The 26,099-nt window shown below is 38.2% G+C and overlaps 1 protein-coding gene across 1 annotated transcript in view; it reads right to left on the reverse strand.

Moving 5' to 3' along the window:
- DCHS2 (dachsous cadherin-related 2) overlaps nt 1-26,099 on the reverse strand; it is a 111,991-nt gene that overhangs the window by 83,288 nt on the left and 2,604 nt on the right. The gene's annotated exons all lie outside the window — the stretch shown is intronic.

Raw genomic sequence — 26,099 nt, forward strand, 5'->3', positions numbered from 1 at the left:
TTTCCAGTCTGCCTGTAAATACACTATGGTGTTTTATTCTCAAAATATTGTTCCAATGCACAAAATCAGAGCCTGTTTTTCTAGTATGTCTTGCCACAGCATAACCTCCCTTTTTTACTTCCTTCTTCCCCAAGTGAAACTGTACCTTTTGAAGGGCGTTACAAAAACATAAAACTTCCAGACTGGAACAGCATGACTGATTATTTAGTCCAGCGTTTTGTTCCTGTGCAATGGGTAGTGCCATATTCTTAAGAGTAAGATGCAAGAAGCCGACATTTCATAAACTAATCTCTTCCCTTCTCCTTTCTTCTCCTTCCCCATGAAGGATTCAACATAAATTTAATAGTTAAACTGGTTAATGACCAAAGGTCAGCTTTTTATTCTTTCCTAAACTTTTCTGAATTAACTGTCTTTACTCATGTTTTATGCATCAAAATCTAAGCTTTCTCCAAACATGTTCATTATTCACTTCAATACACGCCATGGCAACAAACTTCCTACTTACGAGGAATTTTATCTCATCATTTTTTGAATTTTTGCCTTTTCAACTTAATGGAGTATCTTCTTATGTTGTTAGATAAGGAATAAAAAGCTTCTAACATCATCTCCAAACTATTATTTCATAATATAATATGAGACTATTTTCCTTATGCCTATTCTCAGCTTTCCTTGAACTGCTGTATTTCTTTCCCCAGTGTCTGATAAAGCCTGTACTCATTAATTTCCACTCATCTGCATAATGGCATATTTTTCACATTCCCTAATTTATTCCAAAGCAAACTTATGCTATGTGAGATGTCCACCACCTTGTTCTCACACAGGTCTAAAAGTACCGCCTGGAAACGTCTTGAGGTGCACTATTATTTTTTACTTTCTTCCTCAAACATTTGAAATCAGTCACCGCTTAAGTTGAGGAGCTGGGCTAGAGGTTCTGCAGACTCCTGTCATTCAGCACTAAAAAAAATGCTGAAGTATCACAGCAAAGTCTGAATTTTGTAGAAGACATAGTCATAAAAGACATATTTATAGAATAGTACTAGACAGCTTATTATATCTGGGCGTTATGTATCTTGTACTATTTACCTAATATACAAGACAGTACATTGCACTTTCTTGAAGTAGTTAGATGACACCTGACTACCTTGAAAGGGCAGAGTTCAGCGTGATAAATGGTACTGACAGCTTCTTCTCATAGACTGTGCATTTTCAGCTACAAAATAATCAATGGGGACTATCTGAAATGAAGTTGAGGCTCCCTTTTCCCCCAGACAAATAAAAGCAAGAGGAAGATGTTCTTAATAACCTCAAATTGCTGCAATGTCTCTGGTATTACAGAATCCAACACCTACCTGGCTACATAGTAGATAACGTACAACCTCTTGACAGAGCATGGATGATAGGCACGTATGACAAAGCATTCATGTAGGTGCCTTTCCTCTCCAAAGGAGAAAATGAGTACCTACAAGCTGATGCTGAGACAACAGAGAGAGAGAGAGAGAGAGAGAGGACATCAGACATCTCTCTTAGCCAGCAGCACCAATGTCAACCACGTAAACAGCGTCAGAGAGGCTCCTGGCCCTCAGGACAGGGCACAAGTCCTTGTACTAGAGAGAGAGGATACAGACTGAGGTAACAAAGAAAGTCCAGGAGCAGGGCTTGCGCTTGAATCAGTATTTTAAAATCCTTTTTTTGACTGACTGTGAAGCTCACATTGGTCAGCACTGTAGAAAGGGAGAATCTCAGTTTCTGATAGTGTCCTACAAACTGGTGGAGCAGCACCAGTAGAGATCTTTCCCCACTGATGATGATCTGTCCACAGGCAATGCAGTAAGGTCTCAACAGATAGGTGCATCAACAGACACTGCTATAGCATAATCAGCAACTACTTCTGCAGCTTAGGTTCACTTCACTGTGAGGTATGGAGCTTGCTAATTGGCAGATGTTCCAAATTTGGGAATATACCATTTACTGCAACATTGGAAGCATCCAGTGTGCAGATCTATGGATAGGATGTATAGCGGTACATGCACCAGGACTGAAACGTAACCATTAGAAAGGCTAAACAACTATAATTGATGTTAGGGAACAAGGGAATAATACATGTGGCCTAAAGCAAGCATGGCATCTGCACGGCTGAATTTAACTCTAGCAGAGAAGTGATCCAAGGAGGGCAGGCACGCAGCTGGAGTAAACCCAGTGCCTTAGATGCAAGATCAAAAAAAAAAAAAAAAAAGCACGCGACAGCTACCATCAGAGAACTGGGCTTTGCAGATGGAGATAAAAGCTAAGAATGGGAAAAGATGAGAGCAATCTTAACATAAAAAAGAAGTTAAATCACAGATTTTTAAATGCGATTCCTCTTAATAAAGTGTTAAAAAAGATGTTACAGAAATTTATGACAGAATAAATCATGCTGAGAGTGATGGGTTTTGGCAGGAAATCATCTGCTCTATCACAAAGTAAATACAGTCCATCTGATCCCTAAGTTCCTCATCAGAATTAGAGGAGTCTACACACTTTAACAGTCAACTGCTGTGCTTTGCAGACACTGGTTTTTGTGACAGGAAACAGAAATATAATCTCTATAGGGCTGCCATGCTCTGTGCTCCATTAAGATTCAGAACCCCGTCATTCGAACTTCTTTCACTGCCGTAACCTAACGCTCCAGTAGCCCCGCTTATATATACATCTGGTAATGTCATGCACATTGCATGTGAAGGAGCACAGGTGGGACAATATAAAATCAATCTGTGTTGAAGTGAGTGCAGAACAGATCAGAAATTTCTCTAGAAGTATCAAACACATTCACCATGTCAGTGGCAGCCAAAGCTCATTAATACTGTAATGTCTTCAATAATTTCTGGTAGAACTACTTTATATCATAAACACACACTCATAAATACCCTATACAGAAAAAAAGAAATTCATGCTTCTTTAAAGCAGCTGAGCTAAAATGGGATTGCCACACAGCAGGGCATGCTTGCCAAGTAGCCAATTATAACAGTAATCTGCAAGACTGCAATATGCCCAATAAGATTTGCAATCACGGTAAAGAGATTTACAAAAAAAAAACAAAAACAAAAAGTGATACTTTGTGTTCTCAGTGAGTGACAAAACTTTCAACAACGCATTCCCCACCCGCCAGAGAAGCATGGTCTCCAAAGGCACTGTAATACTGAACAGTAAGATTTACATTTCTGTTCTCTCACTACTGACAGTTTACAATGGTTTCCCTGGGTGTGAGACACTTGTGCACAAGAACTGTGGTGTTCTTTACCCACAAAACAATCCCATCATCAGGAGAAAACACCACCCAAATAAATGCGCTACTCCATGTACAAGCACTACTTCTAATAATATATTTTGCAATATAAGATCCAAGTTGACAAATTAAGGAAACGAAGCACCTAGAGCTTTTTCCCAATTCTTGTGCAAGGAACACACAATTACGGATGAGCTGATTGCGTGAACTCTTTCAAACTATATAAGCAGTCTCCAGTAAAGCCAAAGGAGACAGATTTGTCAGTTAAACATAACTAATCCTTAAAAGATCCTACACATCATCTCCTCGTTCTTCTGTCACTTGTACAATGCCAACACCATGGTCTAATTTTTGCAGCCATCTCCCTTTCATCCACTCCTGCTCTACAGAATTCAGCTTACTTCTCCACATTTAATTACACAAATTAAAGAGAAAAGGTTCATGTTCCCAGCGACCCCACTAGAGTTCTATACACACACAGACATTGATAAACCAGCTGTCAAAGCGTAACCCTGATGGAATATAATATGCTGTATGTTATTACAGTTAGAAGACCGACGATACAACAAAGTACTGAGAGCCTGTTCACCTATTCTGTAACCAAAACTGAACTTACCTTCTTCTTGTCATAAAAAGAACAGTGAATTTATGCCGCCAATGATTGTCACCCATCCTATGTAATAACAGGGTCATGGCATGGATGTTAGTGCTATACTTGCCCTAAAAAGACAAGGCTAAAAAGTAGACTAGCATTTTCTGAATAAAAACTAGATTGGGAAAAATATTACAGAGTGTAACAGAAATCAGATTTTTTTCTCTAAACTATTTCCTGACATCATGTATAGTTTCCTGTAGAATTATAAAAAATATATATATTCTATATAGTAGTTTGAAAAGCTAAAACAGCAAACCGATCTACTAAATTCACTGATATTTTTATATTCTTTTCTGTAGAATTCTACTCACTTCACTTCTGCTAAATTCTATAGGCATCTTCCATAGGCACTGCTTAAGTGACCAAATGCAAAACAGTAGAAGGGACAGGGAAAGTAAATCAGGTGGATGTTGCTTATGAATTGTTTCTATCTTTCAACACTCCAGCCTAGTAATACCCTGGCTTCTCCCTTGATCATCCTTGCATATCCTTGAAATATCACCTTCTCATTAATAAAAACGGGGATACTAATTTGTTCTCATGAATAACTCCTGTAAGCTCACACAGGTTGCCTCATTTCTCTATATTTACCAGTTCAATGGGGATAATAAAGTTTCCCTAATTCACAATGTTTTCAAAAACCTTGAAGCAACTGCTTTTATAAATAAAGTCTTATAAGATTTCTTATTTATTATGATATATTTAATAGAACATTAGAAGCAAACTGTGCAGTGCTGCGTTTAACCTCCTTTAATAATCCCTCTCTTTGCATAGAATTCCCCTATTCTTTAATATGCTAGCGATAGCCATGGAAATTTCAGAAGAGTGATCCTAAGCTTTAAAATGTAATCAGCCTAGGTATTTAAAGGAAAAGGAATGCAGATTCTATGTCTTCCTCAGGTTCATTTCACACCCAGTATAGAAAATATCACTCCATAGCGATCAATGATAAAACGTGAACAAGGTCTTGCTTGCACGTACTCATCTGAAATCTGTGCCCAAACCAATCCTACCAATAAGTTTATCTCAAAGATAGAGAAAATAAATTATTAGCAAATATTAACCATGTTCTGCAAAATAAATAAAGGGGTAGCAACAAAGCACTGGAAGCCTGGAAGTATCAGGTGCTTTGGAATACAACTCTGTAAGAGCTCTGTACTTCTGCAGACTTTGGTGGGGGGGTTGTGACTGCTGTTAAGGATGAGACTGCTAGAAAGCCAAGCTGATGATTTCTGTTTAGGAAGTGCTTTTCGTACTTCTATCTGCAGTACCCAAAACAGAACTGCTGTCACACAGAAGTACAAGGCGGGGGCAATCGCTTCTCTCAAATGCTCCACGTCTTCCTACCGCACTCGTGATTTCATAACGCTACAAAACCCCTTACCCACAATTCAGACTACCAATGCCCAAATATTGGATGTCAACAGGGAAACAATATGTATTTCAGGAATTAAAAGTGCCATAGATTTCATTAAGTGTAAAAACTTTCCTCCTATAACTCAATTCCACAGTTATTTATTTCTGAAGTGACAGTTTTCAGCAATACAAGCAATGAGTCAACATTGAACAAAACGTGATAATTTCACGACTGAAGCGAGAGATGTCTCTTGCAGCAAAACGCAGGGGTTCAAAACGCTCTTCAAGCAGGCAAAATTACCACGGAACTCGACAGAAGGATTAAATCCTTAATGAATGCTCACTCATGCTTACAAGAGCATGTCTATGTCAGAGTGAAAACCAACTCAAGAAAGCAAACTCAACTCAAAAAGCAAAAAATTATGTGACACCAAATGACTGAATTCAAAAGATCTAGTCTAGGAAAGCAGTGGATTTTTTAAGCAAATCCTGTGATGGATGTGTCTGCTTTATTCTGTGTAGTCCCAACTGACTTTATATAATAACAGGAACAAGATAGCATCCCTTCCTAACTTTCTGAACCTTAAAAACACATCAGTTCTTCTGCCCTTTGAAGAATTAGCATTACTAACATTAACTCGAAAGATGATTTGACTTTATCTGTAGGCATATTGGTCATCCATAGGCACCTTGGTAATATTTACAAGCTTCTCTTTTTTTGTCTATGTATCACCAATGGCAGTCAGATAGCTTAAGTAAGCCATTTCTGCCACACTGCAGATTACAAGCAGATACAGTTTTGAACCTTGAAATGGTGGAACCAAGAAAAGAAACTTGTTATCTTTTAAATGAAATATAACTTACTATTTGCTTACTGCTGAGATGAAGTTCTGTGACAAAACAGCATTTTGCTAGAACAGCTTAAAACATGAATAGTACCAAATCCTATCACATGAAAAAAAGGCTCTTCTTGCAGACTTCGTCTCTGTACAAAGCTGTAGCAGCTGTCTCACATTAACACGCTTTAACACATAAATAAGTTAGAATATAGATGTAAAGTTACAAATGTTGAATTAATTTTAAGCTAGTGTATACTCGATATAAACCCTTTTTTCAGAGAGCATGAGAATCCCATAAATCTCAGCTACTGTGAGGTCTTGGTCTTTATTTTCTTTGGCTGGACCATATCTAGACAGATATCTATCTTCCCTCTTTTTCAGACTTTAATCGCTGAGAAAAGTAACTATTATTATTTTGTCTATTGAGTTAACCTGCCCTCAGCTACATACTACTTTTATCAAACTTGAAAGGTCATACAGCAGTCATTTTGTGTGCAAACAGATAATGTCATGTGAACAATTGTATCTGGATCTTTTAATGTAAACAACTGTAATGAGAGTTGATTAATTTTTTTTTTTTATGAGAAACTCTCAGATATTCCCTTAACATACATTTCGTTTCCGTAAGGCCCCAAACTAACAGAACTAACAAAACGAAAACCCTCTTGTCTTCAGTGAGGACAAGGTCCTGTTGATGTATCTCAGTGCCAACTATAAAGGAACGCACTACTAGGACAGAGGAGATTTCAGTATCCGTACACTTTTGGTCCTTTTTGCTGAGCTACCAACACAAGAGTGGCTTCTTCGATGGCAGTTTCTGGGACAGACACAAATGGAGCACCACTTATCAGCCTGAGACATTCAGCCCCATTTCTAAAGGCTGAGCAGGAGCAAAGGGTAGAAACATTCATTAGTAACACACTACAAAACTACTCCTAACAATCTTGGTTTGCAGGATAAGGACAAGCTTAAACTCTTACTTGTTTGTCAATTACATCATAGTCCCTTTTAAAACTCTGTTGAGAAGGGTGCCCTCTGAAGCATGCCATATTTAACTCTCCATTTATTCAACTCCTCTATTTACTTACCATTTGTAATATAACCTCCCAATTCCTGACTAAGTCAAGTAAGAGACTTGACAAGAATTGCCTCCAAGTCTACGCTGCAATTGCCAAGACCTGAGATTCCTCCCAGCTGGCAATGTTACTGCCATAAGCACATCACAGGGGTTACTAGGCCTGTACTGAGATACTTGCAGGGTTCTTTTTAGAAAATCATAATAAATCCCTACTCTTCCTCTCTATAAAACCGATAGGAAAAAATTTAATATAGGGCTTATATACCACTAACATCCCTCTCTGCTATCAAATATAAGAGCACCATTTCCTAGTTATCCAAGATTTGAATAAGATCCGCTGGCTGAATCCTAGCAATGCTAGCATGGGGTTGGTGAAGAAGGGAAATTGTCAGAAGACTCTACCACCTTTTTAATCTCACTCATATCAAACGTAATCTCCCCGTAGAACACGAGGCTACCAGTTTTGGTATTCTTCCCAAACACTCAAAAGGCAAGAGCTACACAGATAGTACCATTCCTGCTACAGTCAGACTTAATCTCAATGATCTGCAAGTTTTTGACCTTTGGGCCTCACCACTTGGACTGCAACGGAGCAGGTAACTGACCACACCATGGTTGCACATCTTGAAAAAGCTCCAATTAGATGAGAACACAGCAAGGCAGCTGTTCAGCAGTCAAAGTCACTCAGCGTACCTCTTCTCAATTTGTCTTTAGTTTACTAACTTTCCATTACGTAATTGTTCAAAATAAGAACAGGAGTCCTGAATTTCAGACTTCTTCACTGGAAATGGCTCTACTACTGGAGAAACTGCTTTTCTAAAATGACAGAACCATCAATTTCAGGCCACATGCTCGAATGCTTTTTTCCATGATGGGCCCAAAAATCTGGAGATCATTTCCAGAAGAGATGAGGACAACAAACCTCAGCTTTATCCAAACAGAAAGGTAAACTTTTCTCCTTAAATTGTTCTTCTGACAACAATAGCTAAAACCAAATTCCTAAAAAGTAAACAACAACAGTTAGCCACCACTGTCAAAAGAAGGGATAGAGAATCAGATCTGTGTTCCCTCAGGCAAACAATTACCACAGTAAGAGGCACCGCTAGATTTTAAGAGAGACAAATGTATAAGTTCTCTCCTTGAACAAAATTAAATTCCTTCCAGATGATTACACAATTTCCCTTCATAATACAGCAAGAAACACTGAAATGGCAGTACAGTGGGAAGAACATGTAGTTACAGTTCAGTTATGTCCCATGTTATAATGGATCAGCTCTCTCTAGGGTACATAATGAGATGCAGTAGCAGATTCTGGAGAATCTGGGGGACACTTAAGGAGAAAGTAGATACATAAACAGGAAGGAGGCAGAGAGAGAGAAAGAGGAGAATTACTGCAGAACTACAGCCAAAGAAAGAATCATTGCTATTTTGAGCCTAAAAAGAAAGGGAAGAAAAGGTGTTGCTGATGCCCGTAATAGGAAGGTGCAGATCCAATGACCTGTTGAGGACAAAGAGAATTCTCATTAATTTATCCTACTTACCCTTATTTATCCTCTATATTTATCCTAACAGTTCTTCTCTTACTCTATCTATGAAGTCTCATTGACCTAACAAGATTGCCTGGCTGTAACTACAGACAAAAACAAAAAAATTAAACCATTGTGAAAGGTCATACATATATGAACACTGAAAGCCAGAAGTGTATCTTTCAATACGGTAATTTCAACAAGCTAAACAAATGCATGTAACCACTAAACCAAAATTTCACAAAGAGGTAGTATGAAAATAAGCATTCTCATAGTATTGACAGTCAGCATGCTTAGGAAACACTCAGCATGCTTAGGAAAAACAGAGATTTTTTTCGTAGGCCAAATAAAAACAGCACATTGACAAGCTTTATAAATGAGACTTAATGGACTCCCTCTCCAATCATTAACGTTTCCCAGCACTGTCTCATTTTACACTTTAATAGCTTCTTTGTGTATGTTATCTGGTAGTACCAGGCTTACAGTACAATGGTCTGAATAAGAGAGTGGCACCAGAGCTCTGGTTGTCATGCTGCATAAACACTTGTGACTCCAGAAAAGAAGCAGGTCAGTTAGGCGGGCCCTAGAGCTTGCCAACACTCGCTGCTTTTGACCCAGAAGATAATGCACGCATCCTTCCTTCGTTACTGTAATTACGTCTGCCATGCTTCTAGTGCCAGGGTGGAGAAAATACTCTTTTATACTTTCTTTCAAATCCTACCCCACAGAGTCCCGTTTCCCCCCTCACCCCAAGAAATCCACATTAACTTTTGCCATGTAGCTTCAATAACAAAGTTGCTTGTGAAAACAAGCCCTAGGACATCTATTCAACCTCTACAAAGCTGGAGCTGAGCATAAGCAGCCATGTAAGCAGTCATCATCCCGGGACAGAGAATAACATTCAGACAAGAGGAGGGAATGGGAATTTTTCCCAAGCGCTCAAGTTTCTTGCTATCTAAGGACAACGAATGCAAGCCTCACGGAAGCATGTGAGCCTTCATACAAGAAACTAAAAGCAGCTGTTAAACTTCTCATTCTCTTTTGAGCCCTAATTTCACAGTCAGGAGTCAGTATACCATCTTACAAAGAAAGTGGGTGGTTGGTTTCCTTTTCACTATAGGACCTGACCTGTTTGTTTTGGAGCTCCTCAGAAGATGGCAGTTGGACACACTACAGCTGCTGAGCTCCGGAAGAAAGCACATTTCATTCTGTAATAAAATACTGCCCATGGTCGTTTTAAAGGCATAAAATGTGTGGCTTTACATTTATTTTGGGATGGATGCTGAGTAACTGTATCTGAGAGATACCTAGGCCATCTACACAGCTGGGGTGGAATTTTTCCTGCAATAAAGACACTTGGAAGTTGAACAACTACTGTGAACTAAAACAGTCGCACAAAGTTTTTCAGTTCCTGCAGCTTTCAGAATTCAAACTTTGATTCTTACATTATATGTCCGTGGACTCAGACAGCGAAATCTAGATGTACTTCATGTACATACATATCTAAAGACAGGCTGAAAGAGATCAGAAGATGTTTTTTTGAAATAACTATCCTCACAATATCACAGCAATGCAGAGAAAAGTTCACAACAAAAATGATAAAACAGAAAACCTTAAAAAGCTTACTAAAAATTATAACAAATTTCTCTTATATCACTAATGTAAATAGAGTTGTCAAGTTTCAGAAACAAATGAAAAATCTAAAGGCCAGATCCAACTATGTTGCATTTTGCTGCTCTTCGTGACTGGCCCCACTGCAGTCCACGAGACAGCTTAAATTGCAATACAACATGAGTACGCTACCCAAAGCCAGACCTAAATAAACAGGAATAGTATTATAACAGACAACAGAGAACCAATTATGACACAATTAAAAGTAGTCTCAATCTATATACTTCACAACGCCAAGATTACCATGTACTTACAGGCACCGTCTCAGTAAAGCCTTCGATACCTGCCGTTATCCAAGGCATATGACAGGACAAGACAATGGCAGGAAAAGAACTGCAGAAGGGAGTTCCTCTGTATGATCATTTTGTGTACCTTTTGAGCAGTACCATCCCTTTTGTTCCTCTAAAAAGTTACAGAGACTGACCTCGATTTTTCCATTACTCTAATACTTTGAACAGTGTTCTCCAAATAGGGTAATCAGCAGCTTCAACAGAACATGTTTGTTCTCTTTCCAGAAAAGTCACACAGTACTAAAAGGGAGAATATGAAGAATGACTGCAGTAAAAGGATCAAAATGGCTGAGAGATCATCACCAAGGGCCAGCTTTCACACCTTTTTACCAGTTAAAACTTCCAATTTGAGTGGATGAGGAATTCAGAATTGGGACTATACAGTAAACTCTGTGATTATTTCAAAAGCAGTTCATCACATTCCCCTTAGCTCTGGTCATTATTCTCTTCTGGCCAGTTATTAAGCATATCTTGATAATGATAAAATGACTTTTTCTGGTTACTGCCGATGACAGTTTAATACTGCAGTCTAACTCCTGTTTTTGTGAGTCCTCCTCCTTATACCTTTTGATTGCTTTATGTTCCATCAGAATTTTAATTACTTGAGGTTTTTTTCTGGTTTTCTAGTTTGATACACACAACAATCAAGTTATAAATAAAAGTAGGCTGAGTTAAAAACATTGACGATTTCATGCACATCACGGCACTGTACACGGCAACCTTTAAGAACCTCACAGACGTAAGAGGAATAGAACTGAGATGTTTATTCTCCCCAGTCACAGTTTCTTATTTCTTCCTTTTTACAGATGCATCTTATTTTAATTCAATAAATATTAATTCTAAAAGGGACTACAGATACTCTAAATATTCAGAAGTCTTCAATTTTCTGCAGCATTTTAAAAGCAGGATGAGGAATATGACAGATAACTGTATACCTCCTGAGGCCATCTGAAGGCCTCAAGAACAATTCTACACAAGAAAAGAAGTTTTGATACTACACAATAATAATATTCACATGCTCTATGACAGTTCGGTAATCTTCCCTATAAATAACTCATGAATTTTGTCTGATATTCTGAATTTGTTGTATAAAAGTTGTTTTCTCCTGGAGTAAATCTCGTTTACATCATTTCCAGGGAAATGTTTTCACTCCTACCACACAGATCATATAAATGACTGACCATTAAAAATAACAATTGCTTCTCTGGGTGAGAAACCACAGGAAAAAAGCAAAAAAAAGGAAAAAATGCTTGATTAAAGCCAGAAGTGAGTTGTCTCCTTCTTGTCCACAAGAAGTAGACAGAGTATAAAATACCTAAACAAGATAAATTCAGTATGAGTGGATAAAATACAAGCTTAAAAAACAGACTGGAAAGAGGAGCATAGGAGGAAATCTCAGGAATTTTCAGAAAGGAGAAAGAAGATGGGGTTTTATTTAGTTGGAGACACATAAGATTCACAAGAGAACAAAACGTGAGAAAAGCATTGTTACTGAAGAAAAGCCGGAAGTTGCAGAAGCCAAGAGAAGCTGGGCTGAATCCCAACAGTTGCTTGAAAGATTTATGGCCTCTCCAGAAGGTACTTTGAGACCTCACAGAGGTTCGGATTCCAGAGGCTTAAAGAATGTATGGTCTAATGAAACAAATCCCTCACGTATCTGCCAGTGAAATGTCCCACCAGAGAAGAAACTCTACTAGCAACCCTAGTTAACCTGTATGTTATTAAAAAAAACCTAGAATGAATTCACGTGCGAGTCTATGAGCCAAGAGAAACATAGATGGTTAGTCCACTGAGTAAGAAGATGAGATTTTAACAGCCGTAAAGTATTGTGCTAATGCTCACAGGGCATGTCAGTTGGTGAATTTTTTCCCCCAACATCACATGGAATAGAGCCGAGTATCTGCTACGGGTCTCTGAGCCCCAAAGTTAGATTTGAAGACATGCAGGGAGAATTATAGCACTCTTGAAGACAGAATACCACCAGAAATAACATCTTTATAAGGCACTTCAACTTCTCAGATAGAGACTGGCAAATCAATGTTTAAATTCAGCGGAGGAATAAACAACAGTCGGTAACTCCGTTTTTAAGTAATAAACAAGTAATGATAAAAATTAAAGGAACCAATTAACACAGACAAATAGAGAAAATCAGGGATTTGGATAAGAGGGAAGTCTGGGACTTCTTTAACTCGATTGTGATAAAAATATACAAATATTCATAAAAAAAGAGAATAAGCAGCTACGGCGTTCTAAGACAAGAACACAGCATCCTGTTAGAGTTAGCTACAGTGTGAGAGCTGAAAGAATACCTTCCTGACTTCTGCTAAGAGTAACGATCGTGGCCATGGTAACTAATTGGGAATAAGAATACAGAAATGGAAGTTACGCATCTTAAAGTTAAAACTCAAACAGCATTCAGAGTGAGAGGACCCAGTCTAGAACTATTAAAGAATTGAAGTAAAACTACTAGCCTGCAGCAAGAACTATTCTAAATCTTAACAAATGCATCTGTCTTGAAAATATCAGATGGAGGGACTATATTTTAGAAAAGAGAAACAAACGAATGTGAGCACTATACAGTCCTATCAGCCTGACTTAAGGAGATACAACCTTCTGAACAAGCTTTGAAGAAAGAATAAAGATTAAAAAAAGAGGATAAAATGCAACATTCTGCCAACTATCTCAGTATCTTTTTGATAGCTGATTTTCTAGACACAGCAAATGTAATTATTTAGTCAGAATATAGTTAAGTATCCCATAGAAAATCATATTTCTTTAAACTTTTATTTAATACAGAGAACACAGCTATTAGTCAGAGAATCACACGGTAAGAAATTAGGTACAGAAGCGATGAAAGCAGGATGTCTTGAGAAAGGAAAGTAACAAAAGAGTTGATTGTTCATCGTGGACCTCTTCAAGATAAGTCTTGGTAATTGTCTTGTTAAATCTATTCATTAATCAGAAAAGAAAAATAGCATTTCAATAAAATTCACCAGTTATACGAAACTGGAAAGCCCTGTCAATACATGAGATAAAGAGTTTATAAAGAAGAACTAGAGGATTGGAGTAATAAAAATAGAATGACAAAATATGAAATTATGCATCTACCAACTAATATTTTTTGCTGTAAGCTGTGAAGTTGTTTATTGGAAATGGAAGAGATGACAAAAAGATACATGGATGACTGAGTCAAAGCAAATCTGCCATAAAAAAAAAAAAAAAGACAAATGCAAACTGATTTAGGTGAGGTATTTCCAGTTAAATATGAACATTCCTGTACAAATAACTTGTCAGATCTCATTTGGAAAAAACTGCATGCAGTCGGAGTGCCTATTTTCAAGAATGAATTAAAGCTGGAATGGGTGCAGAGACAAAATGATGAACAGAGCAAAAAGTTTACCTTACAGAAGGGACTGGAAGAGCTTGAGTAGGTACCTTAAAAAGATGGAGGCTGAGCAGAGAGATGGTTTTCTTCCTGATATATTTACAGAGTGTAAATATCTTCTTCCCTCTCTGCCATTTGAATTAGAGTGGTCCTTGCACAATCAATGGATAAACTGGACGTGGAAGCTGAAAATGAGAAGACTGTTTCTAACCACGGCACTCACTTCTGGAATAGCCTTTCAGTCAGAGCAGTGGGGCAAAACCCAAACCCCTCTGGCATTAAAACAGAGTTTGATCAGCTGCTGAGCAGGATTAACTTCATGATGTGACTGCATGTAACAGCACGTAAGTGGACTAAATGCCCTGGAAGGTCCACTCCTACGTTCCAGTTCCCCTTTAGCTTGCCAACAGCGTTTGACAGGCAAACACACTTGCATTTAACATACACTCCAAGGCTACAACTCTGGTGATCTCATACTTGTGATTATGGTGTTACCTGTTGTGCTTGAAGAAAGCTAAGCTTTCCGAGTCTACAGATTTGACTAAAACGTCTGTCTGTCTATGCAGACAGAGCAATTCTGCTTTACACCCCAGAAACCTGGGGACAGGGTGGGCAAGAAAAACTGTAGCCACTAGGAGCCTTTAGAGATAGCTGGTACTAAAATTTGTACCGGACAACGTCAGCAATTTTTCTAACTTTCACCCACGCTATTGAGAAAAATAATCATCATTTAGTTTATGCTCATAGGCCTAAAACATGGTTTCCATTCTGAGCAATTGGTAAGAATAATGCCATAACATAAAATCAAGGTTTCCAAAAGTATGTTTTAACTGGATACCACTAAGATCCAACAGACATCAAAAATCTCCCAGTAAACATAAATGTTTTTTCTTTATCGATGTACTGATAGTAACATGGCATTTAAGTGACAGAATTTCTGAGACTGCAGGATAACTTGTGCCCCATAACAGCACTCTACAGATGTTACGCATCTTATGTTCTAGCTCCTGAACACTGCCTTTGGTCCTTACGGCAAACAAATTCAAACAAATATTTCGGAAAATTAAAAGCAGTTAGTCTTTCAAATGCTGTTTCAGCTGTTACGTTTCCCTTCCCAAATATAGGAATCAATGGAGATTTTTGAAAAAAAATATGAATTAATTTCATGAAGATTTAAACCTTTACTTCTTTAATTGAAAATTACAAATCCAAGAGATTTAGGAGTTGATTTTTCCAACAGAAAGAGAACCCAAACGAAGAAAGTAGCAGAATAGCATCATGATAAGACTGCAGCACTGCCAAAACTATTTCTAAAGACATGAACTTCAAAGATAGCTTAAAAAAAAGAAAAGAAAAAAATTCCAGGATATGGATTTTTGTTTTAATAGTAACCAAAAGGGGGGGGGGGGGGCGAAAACAAAAATAAAGGCCAAATATACTTTTTTGCCCTCTTTTCCCCCAGTATGAAACCAGAATTAAAATTTCCCTCTCTACTTCTTTAAAAATTATACAAAGGAAAGTCTAAAGCAAAAGATTTTTTTTGATGTTGTGACTTTGTTTTCGAATGTAACTAGCGGGGAAAATAATTATTCTACTATCACTATTGATAGAAGACCATATTGTTTTAAAATATACAACATCAAGAAAACGTTTTGTTCTCTGGGAAAGTAGGTTACATTCGTACTGGGGGGGAGCCATACCCTTGCTCCTGCAGCATCATGTACGCAGTTCTCTCTCCCTCAGAAACAGACAGACACACGTTAAATCGGCTTGAATTTTCAAATGTTGAGAACCTAAAAAAAAAATACCCAGAGAACAAGTCTTGGTTGATTTCTTTGTGGCTTACGTTCCTAAGCTCCTTACATGTTTGTGCCACAAAGGCACTTTTGAAAATAGCATTCCTGCTCTCCACTGCCTCACAACTTGGGCAGTCATCAGCTGGCGCGATGCTGTTGTACAGTACTACCATATGGTAGCATTTTACACTCACTTTGCACAGGCTTATAGACCTACAAAAAGCAGAAGGCACGCAGGAATTACAAAGTTCATTAATTTTTAAAAAACAGCATTACTGAATCCTGTGTTCCAAGTTAAACAGCCAATCTTTAATGCGAGTGAAGGCCCCTCTCCTATTTTTGTATCACTTGCTGGTGACTGGACTCTGACGAGGCCCTAAACACCGACTGACCCTTGGTACAGTAGAATAGTGCTAAGAAGCTATCCGAGGGCTACACTAGAGTACCTAAGAGTTTAAGCATAGCCCCAGGAAATTTAGAATGTTTTCAGCGATTTCATCCCTCAAAATTCTACAAAGCCAAATTCCATTTGATGTCTTCATGAGCAACAACAGCAATACAGCACACCAAATACTCAGAACAGGAACAAAACTTAAAATCTGAGCAAGCAATCACTTGGTACATCCAGGTTAGCAGCCCCCTTCCCCCACACGCGATTGCAAACTTTAAATTCCCTGTTGATACATTTTTGAGATTAACATAATTCTAATAACACACCCAAAAAATCTATTTGTACAGCAGATACTTCTGATATAATGTACAGCATAAGCACCAACAAGGTGATACTCCTTGTTTCAAGGAGCTTTTTCTCCTCCATTCGAGAGCATCTTCAGATGACCAAACATCTTTTCGGAACAGAAGTATCAACAAAATAAAGATATGCTGTATTGAGTCCATGTCCCTGTAAAGGCACAACATCACTCCTACACAAACAAAATTTAAGCATTACAGTGATAAAAGTACCAAACTAAAATGCATGCATAAAATTAGCTAATTAATAAAAATGTTTGGAATTGGTTACAAAATCATACTAGATAAATGTCCAAAGCAATGGCCTATCAAAAGGCTTGCAATGTATCCCTAAGTAAAAATAATTATGTGTCTATATATCTACAGAGAACTTCTAATGTATAACCTAAATATATAGAAATAGAGATAAAGAATAGATGTGTGACTTGGTAAGAGTCTAAGAGAAAACATACAGTTTCATACAAATGGTAGGTCTATCACCAACGCAGTCACAGTGCAGGAGGACACTTGAGAGAAAAAGTTTTGATAAATTACTACTCTAGTATCTCTGGACACGAGTTCCAAATTCAAAGCAACTACAAGATGTAGTAGGAAAAACTGAATGTGTAAATAAAAATTGTATTTATTGGGCTTTTACAAGCTTATAATGTAATGTACAAAAGAATGAGTGCAATAGTCTCGAGCCGTTTCTCTGATTAGTAAGGTACATCCAGTCCTTTGGACAGTACACTAAACCATATGTGTTTATTTATCATCTTTTTTTTAAAAAAAAAAAAAAAAAAAGAAGAAGCATACATAAGCTGTTTGTCTCACATATGTTTAGTCAGACATTAGTTTAAAAATTGTCCTTCCTGTTACCCCTTCCCCAGTGCCAGATGTAGGTACAGCCACTGGAAGTGGAGCAGACATAAGCATGACAACCTAATTCTCTGCATGAGGGAAGCAGTTGGGGAGGGGAGGGAGAAGGGGAAGGGGAGACAAAAAACACGAGGCGAAGTCTCACAAGGTCAATGCAGGAGACCAAGACATCTGTCAAGGCTGGGAGTTAATACATATTCTTTTACCAGAGCAAATACTGTTGGTACTGCAACAGTTTTATTCTTAAAATAGTACGGCCGGTGAATACAAGTAAACAGGCATGACAGTGTCCCGATTTTTATTGTTGAAGTCGTACGCATCGGGAATCAGACCTAGTAAAATCTGGCAGAGACGGAACGCGTGCTTTTGTTCAGGGAAGAGGCGTGGGAGAGAGGGAATCTAGAGCTGCGTGGCTAACGCTGTACTTTTAGTTACAGAACAGAAACCCCCTTCTAAACAAAACAGTATTTCAAAGTTCACAGATTTGATTCAATCTACTAGAGTAACCTCCATATCAAAGGGAAGCTTGTGGGAGCGAGCAAATGGGCCCAGAAATGGGTTGCAACATACACATCTTTGCTTAAAATATGTTCTGCTTACTCTCATAAGCAGAAGCTACCCTGAAAGGCAAGGCTTTGGGTGGCACGGTAAATTTGGTCTGTAAAGAAAGGCCCAGTTCAAACTTCCTTTACGCTGCTTGATTTAAGTGGGACTGAGCTAGCTATAGGAATTATACTGATTTTGTAGATTGAACAATTTCATCGATAACCCGCATACTTTGGTACAAGGTTCCTGCATCCAAACACTCTGCTTCCCTAAAAAACCTGACCAAGTAATTATCAAGAAAATTAAGCAGAAATTTTACATCCAAGCGCTGCTGGCCAGCATGTGGGTCCTTATAAACATTCCTTTTGCGTTAGTGTGCACTGGCAGTTATGGTCAATGCTGACAGTTACTACATTTTGTCATGTACATGTCAGAATACAAGTGTTTAATTTGCTGCACTTTTTTACACGCATATATGTGTATATATATATATATATATATGAACAGTTCAGTACGAATAGGTGAGAAATGTCTGCACATCTCCTGCAGCAATGTTAAATGCTACACCTCTACTGGAAAGGTTCCCCAGAGATGACATAAATCCCATGTAATTCTACATTCACCAGAGAAGCATGATTTCACTAAGTGCCAAAGAAATAAAAAAGCTCCTGATTTTGTAGAAATCTTTATAGAGGAGTCTTAAAGCACTTAAAAGTGGTTAAATGAATGGGGATTTATAAATAATATTCTAAAAATCCATTACTCCTCCTGAAAGAAACCTCTTTTACACAGATTACTAAACTGTTGTTGTAGACTGAGAGCAAGAATACAATTTTCAATCAAATCCTACAAAATGTAGACTTTCTTTCACTGCACCACCTTCGTAAATAATATGTAATCTTATCTCTTCACTAAAGGCACATTTCAGCACTGGTTCAAGATCAGCTACTTCCCAAGTACTCATTCCATTTTTCAAATAACAAGAGAGAGTACTGGAAAAGAGGTGATGGAGAGGCGATACAACTGAGAGCTATAAAATCAGGAGTGGTAGGGACCAGTCATTCACTACCTCTCCAGGTTCAAAGCAAAGGGATGATTCCTCGCCACAGTACACTGAATGAAAACATCCGGGAAATGCTGAGCATGAGGTAAGTTTCATGGAAGAAAATCTATTCAGGATTTTTTATGCGCAGAAAGCATATTTTGCTACAGATGTCCTCGAGCTGAAAATGGCTGGAGACTCAGAGTCTATTAAGGAACGGATCACGTTTGCCCTGCTCTTACACTTTTCCCCAGGCATACACTTTTAGTATCTATGAGAGAGGGAGGATATTGGGCTGACCCATAAGCTCTTCTGTATAACAACTGCACAAAGCGCGCTTTGCAGTGTTTCCCCCTAAGATGTGTTCTGTTAGCTGCTACCTGGGCCTCTGGGCTGCTGACAACATAGTAGGATCTGGATAATCATTTTGAGAGAGAGCCTCACTCCTCCTCCTTGCTACAGCAGTGTTCATACTACTTATCTCTTTATGCTGCATGTAGGGCAGGGAGAGCTCAAACAAACTCTGTCATTAACACCCTGCAGCAGAAGTTTCTGTTGGCTATCTGCAGGCGTATTGGACTGAGCCCCATAAAACTTCTGAATGGCGTTTAAATCAAACTCACGAATTTTAAAAGAGAAACGCAGACTCTGTGAATCATTGATGGTTTTTCAGCATGCAATTAGAAGTTTGTTTTCAAGAATGAATCACACAGCAAAAGAAAATAAAAATAAAGATTCATTCTGTGATGTGCCAATCTGTTTGTGTAGCAAGCTTGAAACTTAAATTCTGAACACATATATTCCCCTGTGCTTTAAAACCTTCCAGGAAAGACTAAGGCTTCACTATCTGCTGACCCAGCAGCTTATGAAAATCCATATAGATGATAAACTGAGATTAATATTTGATATATGAACAGACAGGCTCTACCCAGCCATTTACAGCTTATTAATAATTTGCTCGAGTGTGTTATAAAATAACTGCTGAAGTCAGCTCTTTGCATAAAGGTGAACACTAGCAAAACCATTACATTTCTGAATTGGCCAGCCTTCCATCTAAAAAAGTTGTTCATGAATCATTAATCCAGAAGGTCAGCAACGATGAATGGACACTTGCTGGACTCTTCAGTAATTATTTATTCATTATGCTGCACAAAATTCTACAAAATTCTACAGCTAAAGATACTCAAGGACTCTATGTTTGCTCTGAGTATTCTTTTAACTAATATTTTAATACAGAGATCTCTGCAATGTAAAGCACATGAGTAAGAAGATAATTTGATTACTTCTCTATCACTACCCCAAGTGCTAAGAACATGTCTAATTACTCTAACAACAACACCTTAACTACTGGTGTATCTTTTCTCATCACGGCTATAGACTGAAGTGTGCAGACACTTTCAGACTTGGGCACCCTTAAGCCTCCAAACTTTCCCTCTTCCCAGCACCAACTTGCTGAAGTCAATTAAAAGACTTCCATTAGAACTAGGGGGGAAAAAAAGGCCATTTTTCTACAGCAATTTTGAGAATGAAAACTTAAAAAAAAAAAAAAAACCCTTTCATACAAATTTGGGTTCTCAAAAACTAAATGTTTCCTTGTCAATGTTTTTGGTTAAACTTTTAGGTTCCTACTGAAGTCATTTTTCATTTAAAAGGCCCTTACTGGCTATAACACGTCTTAATATAAGACAAGGTCTGTGTCTTCAAGTTTAAGTTCAGTATCAGTACAAGTTTTCAGCTAGTCATGTTTGTTCCTTTAGTAGCTGGTTCACTTTAAGTGAAGTCAGAAATAAGCATTAAGAGCCATCACATTCAATCTATTTCTTTCTCATATGTTCTCAAAGTGGGGGTATTAGTCATCGCACAGTTATAGATTTAGTACAATGTCATGGGGAGGGGATAACCTCCCTTTGGGAAGTCTGTTTTTTTGCAAGTGTTGGACACTGAAAATTTAATACTTGCCATATTTAAGAGTAACCACAAACTAAAAGCAGCAAAAGTCAAAGGCTTCCACCTCCCACTTCTCACATCCTTGCATTTCTAGGATCAGAGCTTCCTACTTCTGTAACACATGGCTTCTGTGCTTAAGACTGGCACTGAAAGGACGGCATCAAGAAACAGACTAATTCATTATTATAAACTTTTCTATTATTAAAATGGAACTTTTTCCAATTATTAAAAAGCTTGAAATATGCCATAATTAGAATTCTTAAACAAAAGAATATGTAGGAATCCTGTTCATTTAGAGCTATTTAAATATTACCATTAAAACCATTTATTTTGTTTTCTGAATTTTTTCATTTCATCTCTTTCGCTATGCAGTCAGCTCAGCACAGAAAGCAGCAAGATACTTCACAGATTCCAAGAGACAAGCACAGACCATCTGCACCTCTAAAGCCACACATCCGAAGGATTACAAAAGGTGTGTGCAGCCATGAAAAGTGATTTTATTGCCACAAAGCCATTATAGTCTATTTAGAATCTGCTAAGTGACTTCTGCAACGCAAAAGCGTGTTTGTTGTGAATTTATAAATAAATGAAGAATTGCTACAAAATCATATACCTAACGGATAAATGATGATGGGCTAGCTGGTTTCAGACTCAGTAAAATGCTAATATAGATTAGATGAAACAAGTAGGTTAGCATTAAAATTATAGGTTAAATAATAAATTTTTGCTGTAACTGTAGTCCAGCCTGGGTTTTGGTTGTCCTGTTTTCAGTTTTATTAGTTTCAAAACAAAACACCACTCTAAGCCAACAAACACAAATCTAACTCTTCTGCAGCTCACTTTCTGAAGGTAGATGCAATGAAAACTAGACTTGGAAAGCTCAAGAAACTAACAGAGGAATGCATGGCCTAATCGCTTCTATCTTCTTTTTGTCTTACCTCTAATGAGGATGAGTCTGATTTTATAGCTCTTTATAATCAACATGAAACCAGTTTGCTGGCTTCATGTTTGCTCTTAGTAACAGCAATGTGGATGAAATGACCCAGAATGAAAAGAATCAAAGAAAGAACTGTTCTTTCAGCTCCTTCTTTTAACATTTCAGGGAAAGAAATGGAAGAAAAATGCAGTCTGCAGCCAATGCTGCCACCTGACAAGTGGCTCAATGGTCAATTAGCTTCCAAGTCTCCTTCCCTTACAGCAGATATCAAATATCCTTTTTGTCCCCTTATTTTTCATTCATTTTTTGCAGAAGGCAGAGAAAAGTTAAAGAAAAGATGCATGTTAAAATGTCTTTTTAGAGATATCTCCATCTGCTAGCATCTCTTGGAAACACGCGTTTCAGGTAAGAATAAACAACTTTTCCCAAATATACTAAACACTTTTAAAATTTTTCAAAAATGAAACATCCTTCTTACATGCATGCGTTGCCTTCAAATATATTTTCCAAAAATCCACAGGCCTTTCCCTAATCAGGAAATAATTTCTAGCATACCCAGGTTAGGCTTAAACAAAAATCTTTCCTTGATGTCTTTGCATTTACAGACCTCTCCCCCACCTCAACACCACAAAGCTTACCATTTTTAAATGAAAAGAACAGAAGAGTTCTAACTAGTGAGTTAGAACAGTCTCCTTAATGGACCAGAAAAGTGCAAGTTTTCATAACAGCAGAACGCATAAGGGTCTTTGTCATTTGACATACAAGTATATGTTGTCTATCTTCTTCTGCTCCATGCGAGATGGCTTTAAAGGCAATAGACACTTTTTAAATAAACCATAAAAGAAAATAAATTTAGAACGTAGCTACTGATACGACTGTCAAGAGTTCATGACAATTTATGGTTTTTTCAAGGGACAATTACAGATACTTAATTTGTTACACCTACCATAAGAACGCATGTTCAGTGTAAAATGAACCACGTTCCTGTCATACAACAAGAGTACCTTACAACCTACAGTACACCCATGCAGTGGAAGCGAGCTTAAACAAGACCCAAATATATACAAAAGGTACTATACTGTATAATGGAGATGTTTATTCTGTGTTAAGTTCAACATATGAGTCAGCTGAAAGCCGCCACTGTCGCCAGATTCCTTTCTAGCTCTAAGCTCTGCATAGCCCGATAAGGGAGAAATACTCAGGTACGCACGAGTCCCTGGAGGATATCAAGCAGAACTGGGGCTCCAGGCGTTTCCACCCCAACAATGTAAAGGACAACACAAGGGAAAGAAACACCAACTCAACATGATTAATTATTTCCCTTTAGATCAGGTTTTAACCTGTTGTATGGCAGAGATAAATACAAATACATTGTTTCTTCAACCAGACGACTGAAAATCCTGACAAAACTGGCAACTCCGTACTTCAATTTTGAGATATATTGTACTAAAGAGAACCGTTACAGTAAGTATTGCAAAGTACTGTAATCACTCAAAAGAATTTGAAAATAAAATGGAGAATCAGAATTGGCCTGTGTTAGCAAGGCACATCTAAGGCAAAGGTCTATTCCTTAATTCATTAAATTATATTAGGTGAATGGCTCAGAAGAGAGAGACTTTGTCACAGTCATCACTCTTAGGCCACAGAGGTACAGTCATCACAGAGGCATAAATCATCTATGTTAAACCCATCTGAAATTGCTCAGCTGACACCAGAGAGTAAAGAAATAAGACAATCATCACCATCCCTCAGAAGTCTACAGGCATTTACAATCATGTTGGTCCTTGAGAATGGGAAGAAAAGTATAGTAGGAAAAACAGGAGGCAGTCAGAGGTCCTCTGGCTTTTTCCTCCAGTTTATCTCATCTCTAGGCCATACTGGACAGCCTTGGAAAACAGGTCCAAGTTATGCAGGAAGTTTCCTTCTCCCAGCCTGTGCTATCTTCCATCCTACTTATGAAATGGTCCCAAGGGCTGCAAGTTTTGAACTGCTCCCACCTTAAGAGATCATTCACCTTGAACAGGAGCCATAAAATACACCCCTCATACATGACTCTGTAGCCATTATCCTCTGCACTGTACCATAGCAATGACTGCACCACACGAGCTCAGTCTCACTCTCTCGTGCAAGACCTGGGCCATTTGTGATCCTTTCTCAGGATCTATGGAAGAATTTACAGGGCCGCTTACTGTTTCTTAAAGAACAAGAAACACCATCCATTTGGTGAATTACAACTCAAAAACAACATACAGTACTTCTGCATGAAGAAATGAGGATTTTGATACATTTGCCAAAACGAAAGTTAGAAAAATATCTGCTTATGGTGTCACAAGGAAAATGTTTCTGCTACTTCCATTTTGCTTTTATGAAAATGTTTTTGCCCCTGTTAAGTCTGTAAGTCTCTATAAGTTGGTCTGTAAGTTTCTCTTCAGCTGTGCTGTCCTTTAACATCTTTAAAGATCTATTTATGTGTTTCACTGTATACCTCTGGTCTACTTTCCAGTGTCTGATAACCCATTACTTCCCCACTGATTTCCCCTTTCTTCATTTAGAATTTTTCCCATTTGCCTGTTTAGATTTCCGAGAGTGACTTCAAGTTACTCCACTTGTGTTACTTTCCTCAGTGACACACTTACACCACCAGATTGCTTTCTTCTCTTAGTCAATGCAACCAAATTCCACTTACTTTTCAGGATAGGGATTCTCTCTTATTAGGCAATCTGTACTATAAGGAACAGTCGTTTATAATGCAGAAAAGCCTGCATTGGCTTTATTATGTTTGGAATAAAGCAGCGCTTCCAGAAGCTGCTGAACAATATGTAGCTCCTAAGTTTGCAGTTAATTATTCTAATCAGTGAATTCCTATAGAGTAGGAGAAACTGGTAAAAGACAGACTTACACGCAAGTTGATCCACTTCATATAACTAGCCCATGAGATATTATTCCAAAGAGGGAGGGGAGATGAAGAAAACCTAAATAATAATCACAGTAGGAGTGAAAGATTTCCCAGAAACACAGTTCCTATTAAGAACACAGTCAAGAACACAGCATCTACTGGCTGGACAGAGCTACAGAAAAACCAAGGCAGAAAGCTCTAGACACACAACGTATAATGTAATCGTTTGTCCCAGTCAGCAAGCACAGGTTACTAATTAAGATGCTTCTACATGCACTACCACAGAAGCCCCTCTGGTCGCAGAGTGAAAAGAGTGGAAGAGTTAACAGGTTTATAGCTTCAACATTTGAGATCCAAATGTAAAATGGAGCACAAAGGCCGGTCTCCACGTGGTACAACTACAGTCCTCTTCTGCTGCCATTTCTCATTTTCATTCTCCAGGAGCAACAGTAACACAGTCTGCAGTCTGCAGTTGCCTCCATTTCATGCTAGCTCTTGAGTTCAAAAACCAAGTGAAAGACAGGACTCATACCACAGACCACGAAAAATGGCTTGACCAAAGGAAGAGCTTCCGTCTCAACTACAACTCCAAGAGCCACGAAAATAAAGCAGCCCTTTTCCTGCTCATGATAGCTGAGCGGAAAGAAAACGGGGGAAAGGACAGAAAGCGTAATTCTAAAAGGGAGGCATGTTTAAAGCTTCAAAAGCTATTAAGCCTAGGACACAGCGAAACATGTAAACATCGCTAGGATAATGGAGGATTAACCTGCAACTAGGAACACCAGCTGGTAGTGCACGTGAAGCTCATCTGCTGTTCCTCCTACACACGTCTCTCATGCCTCATTCTCTTTCACCTTTGGCTTTAACCTTCCAGGTTTGATCATTCAGCCGTTACGATCTAGGTGTTTTGTTTTGTTCTGTTTTAACTCTCGAAACAAGATTATGGTAGCATGACGACAGCTTCAAAATTCAATACACCACGTACGATGTCCAGAGTATCAGACATCTTTAACCTGCTAGAAAATCTACGCTCTGAGTATATCAAAACCTATAACAAAAAACGAACAAAAAGCAAAGAATCATTAAAGAAAAGCTTCACAAATCCTTGAAGATTCTTATATACGATTAAATCGAATGTAAAAACTACTATTCGTTAACTCCAATAGCGGCATAAAGCTGTCACATTTTCTGCCGACGACTGCGTCAAGTTGTGTTTCAGCACCACGGACTGCTAGCCGCACAGCCATGCTCGCCGATACCGCTTC

Source organism: Struthio camelus, chromosome 4 (genome assembly GCF_040807025.1).
Source record: "Struthio camelus isolate bStrCam1 chromosome 4, bStrCam1.hap1, whole genome shotgun sequence".
NCBI classification, from domain to species: domain Eukaryota; kingdom Metazoa; phylum Chordata; class Aves; order Struthioniformes; family Struthionidae; genus Struthio; species Struthio camelus.